This window comes from Terrapene carolina, unplaced genomic scaffold, assembly GCF_002925995.2.
Source record: "Terrapene carolina triunguis isolate 2854851 unplaced genomic scaffold, T_m_triunguis-2.0 Scaffold211, whole genome shotgun sequence".
NCBI classification, from domain to species: Eukaryota; Metazoa; Chordata; order Testudines; family Emydidae; genus Terrapene; species Terrapene triunguis.
The window spans coordinates 29,958,020-29,970,427 of record NW_020664562.1 but is presented as its reverse complement, the minus strand read 5'-3'; positions in this window follow the sequence as shown (position 1 = coordinate 29,970,427).

Below are 12,408 nucleotides of genomic sequence, written 5' to 3'. Positions count from 1 at the left end.
TGTGTGTGTGTGTGTGTGTGTGTGTGTGTGTGTGTGTGTGTGTGTGATCTATTTCAAAACCATTAATGAATGCTGATGACATGTGAGGTGGAAATGGGAAAGGCACAGAGCAGCCGGGGTGAAACATTGCCAAGTTTTTCTGACTGACATGCTATAACATTTGAGTATTGGTCCACAAAGCTGTGATAATGTTACAATGACCCACTGTGTTTGCATTAGATCGCCTATTACTCTTATGGCAATGACTGAAATGTTTCTTGTTAGCCTCCTTTGGAAATAACATGAACAACATAGAAATTCAGTTAAAAAAAAAAAAGATTTTCTGGATGTGCATTAAACGTCCAGACCTGACTGCAACCACTTAGAAGTAAATTCTTAGATGATGGAGTGGTGACTACCTGTTCTTTAACCATGTATATTATTGTTCTAGTACATTTCATAATTTTGTCGATGGCTCCTGACAGAACTTACTCAGAAGAGGAACCTTGATAATCCGATCTCAGTTGCTAGCCATAATTAACTTGTTCCTAGTTACACAGGAACTTAGCAATTGTCATTTCATATCAGACCAGTGGTTTATCTCATCCAGTAACCTGTGTTCAACAGTGTCCAATACCAGCTGCTCTAGAGGAAGGTTCAAGAAACCCTGCAATAGGTAATTATGGGATAACCTGCTCCCATAGATAGTGGTCAGCTTATGTCCTGAAACATGTGTTTATATCCCTTCCCATACTCGTTTACTATTGTAATTCTGGATATTCTTGTTGCTCATGTAAATGTCAGGTCCTACACTGAATGTTACTAATTCTTTCTGAACAAGTTGAACTGAGTTGTAAAACTGTTGCATCAGTGGTGGTGCAACAATGCAGAGATGTCTTATAAGGTCAACACTTACCCACATTTGTATCTGAAGTTCTGACTTGTGGTTACAATAGCTGTGGTATCTCTATCCTGATGGTCTGGATAAATGTTGATATTCAATGGTAATCATTGTCCACTTTCATCAGTGGACAGGCTGTGCTATTTGTCTTGGCCCGTACCTGTCACCACCCTTCTTTCTCTGGCTTTTAAAAATTAATCCAGGCTGATACGTAAGACCAAGATAGAAGCCATCGGTTTCTCTGCTACAGGTTTATTCTATTTGGATTTATTTCAAGAGGTACTGAAGATTTCCTGCCTACTATCAGCTGCAATGCTGCTCTTCAGTACGTCCCAGAGTAGAGTTGTATGCCCTGCCACCATGCTGCAAGCAAAGTATTTGCAAAAAATGTTGTGATTTCAGCCAAATGATGCAAAGTGCATTAATCAGTGTCACATTCAGAGAATTCAACAACACAAAATGTTTCAGAAAATCTTTAAATTGAATTAAATATCCTTAGCCTCAGTGTTATTTGTAACATCTATTTTGCAGCCAGTATGTGTCTTTAGTTTTTCTCTCACATAACGTGTGTCTGGGCATTTGAAAAGTCCATCTGGTAGTGGAAGAAGAAAAGAAAGGAAGATCACTTGTAGTGCAATGGGATTTTGTTTCCCATTCTAGTTGGCAGCCAGTTCTGACACTAAGCAATTCTTCAAGAGGTATTTGTTCCTGCCCTTTGGCAAACAGACAGCACAGCAGCAATGCAGGTGATAGCACAGCCATCCAACTTAGGGTCTGCTAATGAACTGAAGTCTAAGAGTTTTGGATCCACAGGAGTGGCGGTGGCCAATTTCTCTTATGTGTTTCCCCCCCCCATTATTTTTGACATTTCAGAGATGAAGCTTTATTACATACATGCCTTTGGCAGTGGACCGGGGAGATAAGAATTCACTAAGATATAGAACACATGGGCTGAGAAAATGTGTGAAAAATTGAAATGACAAGGGTATGTTGATAGTTTGCTGTTGTTGAGCAATAGTGCTTTGGTTGAAGAAGTAGCTTGTTGGAGATGTAGTAAAATGAAATACGTGCTGACTATGTCTAGAGAGAAAGACCTGAGATATTTAAGCCTCCCAAATCAGGGCTTACTAGATAGACCAATTCTGCTCTAACTCCAGGCGTGCTAAAGCAACATTGTGATATATAGTTGATTAACTATCATTCCAGGTGTGTTATGCTTGTTTTATTTACTGAAGTGTACAAGTCAAGCTGTCTAAAGGAAGTCCATGCAAATATCAAGTAAAATACAGCCATGCATAACTAAGCACAATCAAGTACACCTCTACCCCGACATAACGCTGTCCTCGGGAGCCAAAAAATCTTACCGCGTTATAGGTGAAACCGTGTTATATCAAACTTGCTTTGATCCACCAGAGTTCGCAGCCCCACCCCCCTGGAGCGCTGCTTTACTGCGTTTATGTCCAAATTCGTGTTATATCAGGTCGCGTTATATTGGAGTAGAGGTGTACAACAATATGAAGATACCACAACAACAATTATAAGGAGATACAACATGAAATTTGTAAATAAAGGGCCTGGATCAGATCTCATTTAATGTGATTTTTTTTCTACAAATGTTAATTGATCTGTTATGATTTATTGCTAGCTACCTTAAATCCTCTTCTCACTTACTTTTGCAGATTGCTACTCTGTTATGCCATACTGTGGCATTTACCCACTGGCCCAAGCAAGGATTAGTGCACAGCTGCCTTGCCCATGGGAAACTGGAGAGGGATTGTGCCTTTAGGTCAGTGCAGTCTGCTTCCTTTGGTGCGCCTAGCCCATAGGCCCCAGGGCTCAAGCATACAAAGAAAAAAATACGGGGTGCTCAATACCCACAGACCATGGCCTCACCCATGCTCTGCCCCAAGGCCCTTGATAATCACATCAAGCTCGACCTCTTCCCCCATGGCCCCACCCCTGCCCTGCCTCTTCCCCAAAACCTCTGCCGCTCACTTCTCTCTGCCCCCTCTCCCGGTCATTTGCCCTTAAGGTAGGAGGGGGCAGAAAGGAGCAAGAGGGAGGCGTGTGCGTGTGTGTGTGTGTGTGTGTAGAAGAGCGAGTGGCAGGTGGGGAGGCCTCGGGGGAGGGGGCAGAGCAGGGGTGGAAAGAAGCAGAGTGGGGGTGGGGCCTTGGGGCAGAGCGGGGATGGAGCACCCACCAGCAAAAAAGAAAAAAAAAGTCAGCGCCTGTGACCCAGCCTATTCTGCAAGCAGGGTCAAAGTAGGACAACAGGGGCATGACTCCTCCTCTTCTCTCCCCTCTTGTGGATCCTGTATGCACCAAAGCATCCTTATACTCCCTTGAGTACTAGTACTAAAATTGTGACTGGCCCTTGTGTTAACTGTGTAATACGATGAGAAGAAAAAGCAAATTACAGTTTGGAGTTATGACAACTGATTCTCAGATATTACATAGGTTTCAGAGTGGTAGCCCTGTTAGTCTGTCTCACAAAAAGAATGAGGAGTACTTGTGGCACCTGATCATCACTACAAACTTTTTTTTCTCTCCTGCTGATAGTAGCACACCTTAATTGATTACTCTTGTTATAGTTGGTATGGCAACACCCATTTTTTTTCATGTTCTCTGTGTGTGTGTGTATATATAATCTTCCTACTGTATTTTCCACTGCACGCATCCGATGAAGTGGGTTTTAGCCCACGAAAGCTTATGCTCAAATAAATTTGTTAGTCTCTAAAGTGCCACAAGTACTCCTCGTTCTTTTTTCAGATATTACATAGTAGATTCAAACAGGGCCATCTCTAACTCTTTTGCCGCCCCAAGCAAAATAAATAAATAAATTAATTAATTAAAAAAAGCCCCGCCCCAACCACCCCCCCCAGCGCCGCCCCGCCGAACCAAAACCAACTCCCCCCCGAGCGCCGCTCTGCCGAAACAAAAACAAAAACAACTCCCCCAAGTGCCGCCCTGCCGAACCAAAAACAACCCCCCCCCCGAGCACCGCCCCGCCGAAACAAAACAAACAAAAACCCGAGCGCCGCCCCGCCACCCCAAGATTGGCCACCCCTTACAAGGTGCCGCCCCAAGCACGTGCTTGGTCGGCTGGTGCCTGGAGCTGGCCCTGGATTCAAATTCCATCAAGCTTCTCTATCAACCCTCTTCTTTCCATCATGTGACTATAGGGAACAGATCATGTGGAAATCCAAACCCACATAGAACAGCCATTCTCAAACCTGCCAAACTAAGTTCTCAGAATTTCAGCTGACATAGGCATGATTAGAGCTGGGAAACATTTTTCAAGCTACTTTTTTATGTGAGAAAAATGCATATTTTTAGAAAATGCAACATTTTATGAATTCATGTTGGTTTTGCCAAATTGTTTGTGTCAGGCACAAAATCCCAGAAATTTCCAAAAAAGTCAAAATAATTCATTTCACAATATTCAAAATGTTTCAATTCTTTAGTTAGCAACACCTTTTCATTTGAAGTTTTATTCAATATTTTAATATGTTTATTTTTAAATTAAAAATATATTGAAATCAATATTTCATTCAACCTGGAATGTTATTTGTTTTGTTTTTCTTTCTAAAGATTAAATAAAGATTTTGGTTTGAGTGCAAACTACTTTTTTCAGAATTGCTAGCAACCTGAAAAATCCATTATTTGCAGCGTTCAAGTTATAACATGATGATGTTGTGCATAAATGTTATTGTAATATGTTGCGGTTCACCAGACTTTGTAGTTAATACCAGAGCCTGATCTCCTCTCACTAAAGTGATATTTGGGGGCTCAAATAGGATTGCACAGAGCAAAAACCTGATAGACATTTATATGAATGAGGATCTTAAACAGTAGAATAATTGTATTGATTTTTCTCAGCACTACAAATAATCCAACACAATGTAATTAAAGCTCTTCTTAAAAACTCTTTGGAAAACAAGATTAAGGGCGAAAACATAATTGCCTCACTACTGATCTCAGCAGCAATATTAAGAATAAGGCACACAGAAGTTGGTCCTAAAACATTGTCATGTCATGAGGTGATGCAGATATTCTCATGCTGACACCCTTGATTAGAATGTATTGACAATGAATGTTTGCTAACAATTTGGTTAGCAATATTTAGAATAGAGGATGATGTTCTTGGGAAGATGGGAGACATATTTTCATTGCAAATAAGATTTGTTTCAAGTCTCTGCAAACTAATTATGACGATGTCTGCAAAAGCCTTGTCTTGTCTTTCTAACATTATATGGTGTACAGCTCACGGGGCTGGCTGTTTGTATTTCTGGAGGAAAATCCCGCCCCAGCACTATGGGGTAGGCTAGCCTGGGGGCCACACCTACATGGAAGACTTCCTCCCAGTGGTAGATCTTGATCCTCACCCTGGCAGTAGGATAAGGATGTCACCACGGATACATTGCAGATGCATCTGCATTGCGGAGAGTTTAAGGCTGGGGACTAACCCTTCCCAGATGAGAGTCTGGCTACATCAGGAGTCAACTAGTGCAGTCGTGTGGATCTCTTCTACCCATATGGGGACCAGGAGCTTCTCTGAGCCCTGTTTCCGTGCTCTTTGGCCAGCGACCCAAACTTGGCTGTAGTTACAATCCATATATGGGCACTCCCGCCGAAAGTGCCCTTCTTGGGCGCACTCCCAGCAGCGGTCTCGGGTCTCCAGTGTCTTCCTGTGCTGGGCCTCATCCCTTGTGTGGGTGCCCTTCACTCTTAGCCCAGGTTTGGCTGGCACGTCGGAGTTTGGGACTGGGGGGTTTGGTGAGTGATGGTCAGGATAAGCGTTGGGGTTCTCACGGGTCCATCCTCTGTGGGTTCCCCCCTGCCGGCCTTTCTCTCCTTCTCGGGCTCCCAGGCCTCCGGGGTTGGGCCTTGATCCCATCAGCCACCAGGTAGTCTTCCATTAGGCCCATGGCTTCCGCCAGCGTCCCCGGCATTTTACTCATTCCTTCCTGCCTGCCGGCAGTATCTGCATGAATTATTCTAGGGCCACTGCTTCCGCCACCTGGGGCCCAGTTAAGTTCTGCGGGTCAACCATCACCAATAAGCGTCCCGCACGTGCTAGGCCATGGCCTGTGGTCAAGACCCGAGGGGTATCATTCTTTGTGGAGCCGCTGGCAGTAGGTCTCTGGGCTAATGCCAGTGTGATCCAATATGGCGGATTTCACTCAGAGATACTTCAAAACTTCACGGGGTTGTAGTAGACGGTCTGCGCCTGGCTAGTTAAATAGGGGGCCAATAATGTGGTCCAGTGCTCTGGGGGCCAACAGACAGCCGTAGTGACCCATTCAAAGGTGACTAGAAACACCTCGGGATTGTCACCTGGCCCCATCTTGGTGAGATGTATAGGCAGTCCTGCCAGGGCATCTTGCAGCCCTACCCCTGTGGGGATGGGCCCTGATGGTCCAACCGGGTGTAATAGCGTTGCCACCTGCTGGACCAGGTGCTCCTGTTGCTGGGCAGCCAACTCAGGAAGCAGCTGCTCTTGTTGCTCCTGAGGCTGGGTCATCTGGATCTGGTGTTGACTTGCCATCTGCTGCATCAGCTGGGCCTGCTGTTACTGCTGCTGGGCCACCTGCTGCTGCTGACTTTCCAGCATCCACGTCAGGAGTTTCTCGGTATCCATTTCTGACTGGTGTAGGGATCTCGCTGTCTAGTTCCCTTCTTCTGGACTTCTCAACAAGTCCCGGTCATTGCCCACATTCTCCACCACATGTGGCGGTGTATGCACACCCTGGCCGGAAAGGTGGGTGCCACGGGGTACGCAGACACTGCCATTAAGTCCACTTGTCTATTTCTGACCTCACTACCCTGGGGGCTAAGGACTAGTGAAAAGCTAATAGCCCTGATGCCCAGGGCAGCGTGGCCCAGTGGCTAGAGTCAATAGAGCTACCCTTCAATACAGGATAGCGTGGCCTATTAGCCAGAGTCAATAACGCAGTCCTTTGGTGCATGGCAGAGAGGCCTAGCAGCCAGAGTCAATAGCACAGCCCTTTGCTGCAGGGCAGCAAGGCCTAGTAGCCAGCACCTGAGGGGTGATCAGCAAGGGTGGCTGGTGGCCCAGGTAGGGGGGTCCAGGCCCACCCAACTCCACCAGGTCCCGACCCAGGGCCTTGGCAGTGGCGGAGCAGTCCATCACCAGCTCAGTGGGGAATCCCACCAAAAGACGATGAGCTTACCTGGGTGGGATATACCACTCCATCACCCTCCCTGGGTCACTTCCTACTGTTGTCTCTGGTGTGGCAGTCCATGAGGCTTCGGGGTCTCCAGACTCCGCAGCACAGGTCACTTCCTGGGGCTCCGTTGGTTGCAGGAGTCCAAGCTGACCCTTGGGGCCTCCGATCTCCGCAGGCAGGAGCTGTAGCCAGTCCTCACCGGGAGCTTCCAGCACACGTCCTTCCCCTCCAGCATCCAGCCCCGAATGATCTGGGCTTCCTCCCTTTATACTGCTGCAGCATCCCAACCATGCCCAGTCTGGCCTAGGGGGCGGGACTTCCGCTGTCCATAATGTAGGTTTAACCCCCTCTTGGCTAGTGTGGGGTATACACACCCTGTCACAAGGTCCCTTCCAATCCTATGATTCTATGAAAATAAAATTTTCTATTGTTTTTCCAGATCTATCCATAGGCAGACCAAATCTGTGAATTGTTGAAAAGTGAGTTAATTCACCAATTTTTAATATCGATAATTCATTTAATAGAATCACTAAGAAGCACATAAGCCAAAGTTAAGTAACATTACTGTAATTCTTGTCCATCTTCACTCCCCATTGTTTGTCATCCTCTTGTCATGTCAAAAATAAAATGAACGTTGGGGGACTTATTATTGCCAATCTAAGGTGCTTAGAGTAAAGAGTCTAAAATATTTTGAGTGCTGTAATAATGTGTGTATGGGCATGATTACATTTATGTAGGCATAGGTAGTGTTATTGAGAAAAACAAATGAGAACAGATTTCTATTAAGATCAAAGAGGTAGACTGTGAGAATAACTCTGAATACTAAAACTTATTTTGCTCTGAGGATGTCATGAATAACAGTAATATTGTATGTACTTAAAGATCTTTTTTCAACGATAGAGTAATAAAGTCGATGCTGCTCCATAACTTGTTGCTGTGCAGGAAAAAATGAAAAGGCAACTGAGAATGTTAATAATCTGATCTTTCTTGAAATCTGCAGATTAGGCAAGGCCATATTGAAGTGTGCACAGTTACTTATGTTAATGCACAGTTGTGTTAGTATAGACGGCTGCAGGGAAATGAAGGTCTGGTGCTATATAATGGGAGATGGAGGGCAGGTCTAAAGATGTCCTCTGCAGTGAAAATAAACTGTAAGCTAAACTCAGTACACCTGGAGATTTATACTTTACAACATTATGTGTCCACACTGTTACTGTATCCTACACACTGTTGCATTGCCTCCACAGCAGTTCTTTTGTTCCTGGGCTACCACCAACTCCATGAGAAGACACATTAGAGGGTAATGGTTATTGGCCCACCAAGCTAGCTACTTCAAAGTGGCAATATATCTATCTACTGTTATCCCTGTTTTGCATACTGACTAAGCCCACAGTGGATTGAAGTGAATAATGTCCACTTGTGGGAGGTTAATACAGCTGACATGATGATCATTATCATGATGTGTTCTCATCAAATTAGCATTAGCATGTTGTTTTAAATAGATCTATGGAGATCAATATGAAAATCTTAATGCATATTATATTGCTACAGGATATAATGGTAGTACGGTGTAAGAATTCATATATTCTAAGTTCTTAAAAATGAATGTTGTTCTTTATATTTTGCTAAAAACACAGCATTTAATAGTTAAATGTAAAGTTCTGGTAGAAGATCTGGTGTGCTTCATCAACACTTTAAGAATAAAAATGTGTCAGATTTAGAAGCCTAAATCCCATTTTCAAATGTGACTTTTGGAGCCTAAGTGCCATTGACTATCAATAAGAACAGTAAAATATTCAAAAGCACCCAAGTGACTTAGGAGCTCAAGTTGTATTTTCAAAAGTGACTTGGAAACTTAGAAGCCCCAGTCTCGTTGACTTTCACTGAAAGTCAATGAGACTGGGGCTCCTAAGTCTCTTTTGTATATGGGACCTGGACACTTTTGAAAAATTTACCCTATCAATTTAATCTCAGCCTCTAGTAAGGGGTAAAAAGAACAGGAGTACGTGTGGCACCTTAGAGACTAACAAATTTATTAGAGCATAAGCTTTCGTGGGCTACAGCCCACTTCTTCGGATGCATAGAATAGAACTGAAGGAGGCAGAATGCCTCCTGGAGATCTCCATTATTCAGAAACAGCGCACACATTGCTGTATGGGAGGCGACCTACTTCCCACATTGCACTGGTTCCACTCCATGGGCTAGCACTGAGGAGGACCAAGCTAAGGGCCTATTTCCTTCTGAGCCCTATAAAACTGTATGGAGGAGTGCTGGAGCAGGCCCCATGCTCCCTTGAGTGCAGGAAGCACAAGTGGAAGGAAGGAAAGATCCTAACACACTTCTTCCCTCCTCCCTAATGTGCACAAGCCCAAGGACCAAGCAGAACCCAGCCCACTATAAGAGACTAGATTGTCTTGGCAAACCTCTTTTAAACCTTTCTTTTTTCTTTTAAACCTCACACCTTAAATAAAAAGTTGTCCCCTAAATAAAATGTGTATTTAGCTTATAAACAATATTGCTAAATACTGAGGTATTTAAACAAAAAACAGCTCAAGAACTACAACAGCATGTAATTTATCACAACTTTCCAAACCAGGCCAGAAGGGCCTTTCTAACTCCAGAGAGGTTCTTCATTTAATACAATTTCCTCGGTTGGGGAACCATTTTCCTATCTGTATTAAAAGACCCACATACATCACCATCACACTCCCTCGCTCTTTAAAAAATGTAGGGGCTGCTATGCAGTAATGGGAAAAAAATTCCATTCTGCTATGTGCCCCATTATGCACAGCTCATGTTCTACAACATGTGGGGACTACACGCTATTTCATTTCTGATATTTCCATTGCTAAAATAAAAAACAGAAGGTTCAGCCTGAAGTATTTTTTTTCATTATTATTATTAAAACACCACCGATGCAAAATCAGTCAGGCTAGGAATGCTTACCACATGTGACACAACCAAAGCTTGGGCCATGGTTGCTTTGCAACATAAGTATCTTGTATAATATTACATTTTCATGTACAAAAAAGGTTATTGATTTACCTAGATTGTCTAACACAATGTAAAAAGAATGCACTGCAAACTCTCACTAAGAAGATCTAGCTTTTCAAATAATTTGATTCATTCATTCATTCAGCATTTTCCATTGAATTTCTGAAAGTGTACAACAGTCTATAATTGAAAAGTGAAATATAGCTCGCTTGAGAGGTAGGTGACCCATTGACTATCAAAAGTAAACGCAGCATCTACAACATTATGACTATTTAGACAATTTTCATATTGTGCTATATTTAGTTTTTCTTCTGCTTATTGCAATAAACCCCTGTGCTGAACTGTATATAAAATTCTGCTCTTCTTTGGTTTGTAAGTAAAGTATTATCCTTAAACATACAGAGGTAGATGTGCAGCACAGTGCATGTGGGTTCAGGTGCATGCCTCCTTTTAGAAAACAGACACATACACTCGGCCTTCCACTTTCTTCAGTGCAGCCTTATTTTTTCTCTTTTAACATCCCTACTTTTACAGCCCTCTCCATGTCCTCCGCGTCCCCTTTCTGGCAGTAGACTCCCCTTCCTGATCTACACACATGCTCTGAGAGACATTTTTTCAGCTGCAGTAAAGTGGCATAACTCCATGGGCAGAAGGCTGTTTAACACCAGCTGATGATGTGGCCCTCAGAGCCTAGGTCTTTTTCCTTGCTGCTTGCCTGATTATTTTTCCTCTCCTTGTCACTTTTTGGACCTCCCTCTGCAGCCAGGGGTGCTGGAACAATTTGTATAGTGGGGGTGCTGAGAGCCATTGAACCAAACTGTAAACCCTGTGTATAATGGAATCCATGTCAAGCCAGGGTGTGCGGCAGCACCCCAAGTTCCAGCCCCTTATGTCTGCAGCCTGACTGACTAGCTAGAAAAGTGAGAACTACTTGTGTCAGGTTCACTACTTGAGAAACGTTCCAATGAATGCATTTTTAATAAAATGGTTGGCCACATTTCATCCATTTCAGAACCCTGGGAAACAAAATAGTTGAATGTCTTTTTATGGCTATCTTCTAATGTTGATAGAGTATTTAGAAAAGGGGATCCCAGTGCAGATGTTCAGGCTAAAAACACCAGCCACCGGTTCAGTGGCAATATAATGATAAGTGCCTGATGTATACGATGCAGTTTTCCCGTACTGGCTACCTAATGTAATAGGAGCGCAGAGAGTCTCTCACCCAAAAACAATTTTCTCACCAAGATTGTGTTTGCGAGATTTAGCATTCAAAAATAGTACCACCACAAGAGAGAGCAGAAATGTCCATAAACTGAAAAGCAAATTAAACAAGTCCATCTCACACTACAGTCCAGGAGCAAGGGTGGAGGTCAGCCACTCCACAAGTTGTTCTTCCCTCGGACTCAGCAGGGAACAAAGATGGGATCTATGAAGGGACTTGGCCTTGTCTACACTGCCACTTACAGCGCTGAAGCTTTCTTTGGTCAGGAGTGTGAAAAAACACACCCCTGAGCGATGCAAGTTTCAGTGCAGTAACGTGGCAGTGTAGGCAGTGCTACAGTGCTGGTAGCCACACTCCCAGTGCTGGTAGCTATTACCCTTGCAGAGGTGGTTTTATTATAGCGCTGGGAGAGCTCTCCGTGGAAGCACTTTAACGTCGGCTGTGTAGACATACCCTTAGGCATTGCAATACTAAGCAAAAGTTAGGCACCTAGAAAACCAAAGGAACCACAGTGATCCACAAAGCCAAGTTAGGTGCTTAACCTCCCTCCACAATGAATGGGGGGAGATAGGCCCCTAATAATGTGATGCACAATAGCCAGCAGATGAGGTGGGGAGCCGCCTCAGCTAGCCAGTGGGAAATGCCCATCAGAGGGCTGTGTCCAAGCCCTGCCCCACTCTTGGAGATAAGGACCTAAGTCCAAGCTGCAGGGAACCACAATCCACAAACAGGAACCTACTGCCTAGAGTCAGATGGCTTAGGTGCCCAAGGAATCTCTTGAGGGTCTGAGTTAGGTGCCTGCTTTGTTCCACACAAAAATGGCAGCAGGAGGAGGAGGAGGTGCCCACTTTATAACATTTAGCCTAATGGTTAGATGCATAATCAATCATGCATTAGATTGTTCCACTGTAGATAAATATTTAAATAGTCATTGGACCAGACAGAGAGTGAGGCTGTGTAGTCCAGTGGTTATGGCACCCACCTGGGATTTGGGAGATCCCAGTGTCCAGTCCCCCTGATCCAACCACTCTTTCATTATTTATCCAGCGTGCAACAGCTTCAACAGAAGAGATTGAGAGCACCCCATGTTAATATCCCATAGCTCAGTGATTAGAGCACTC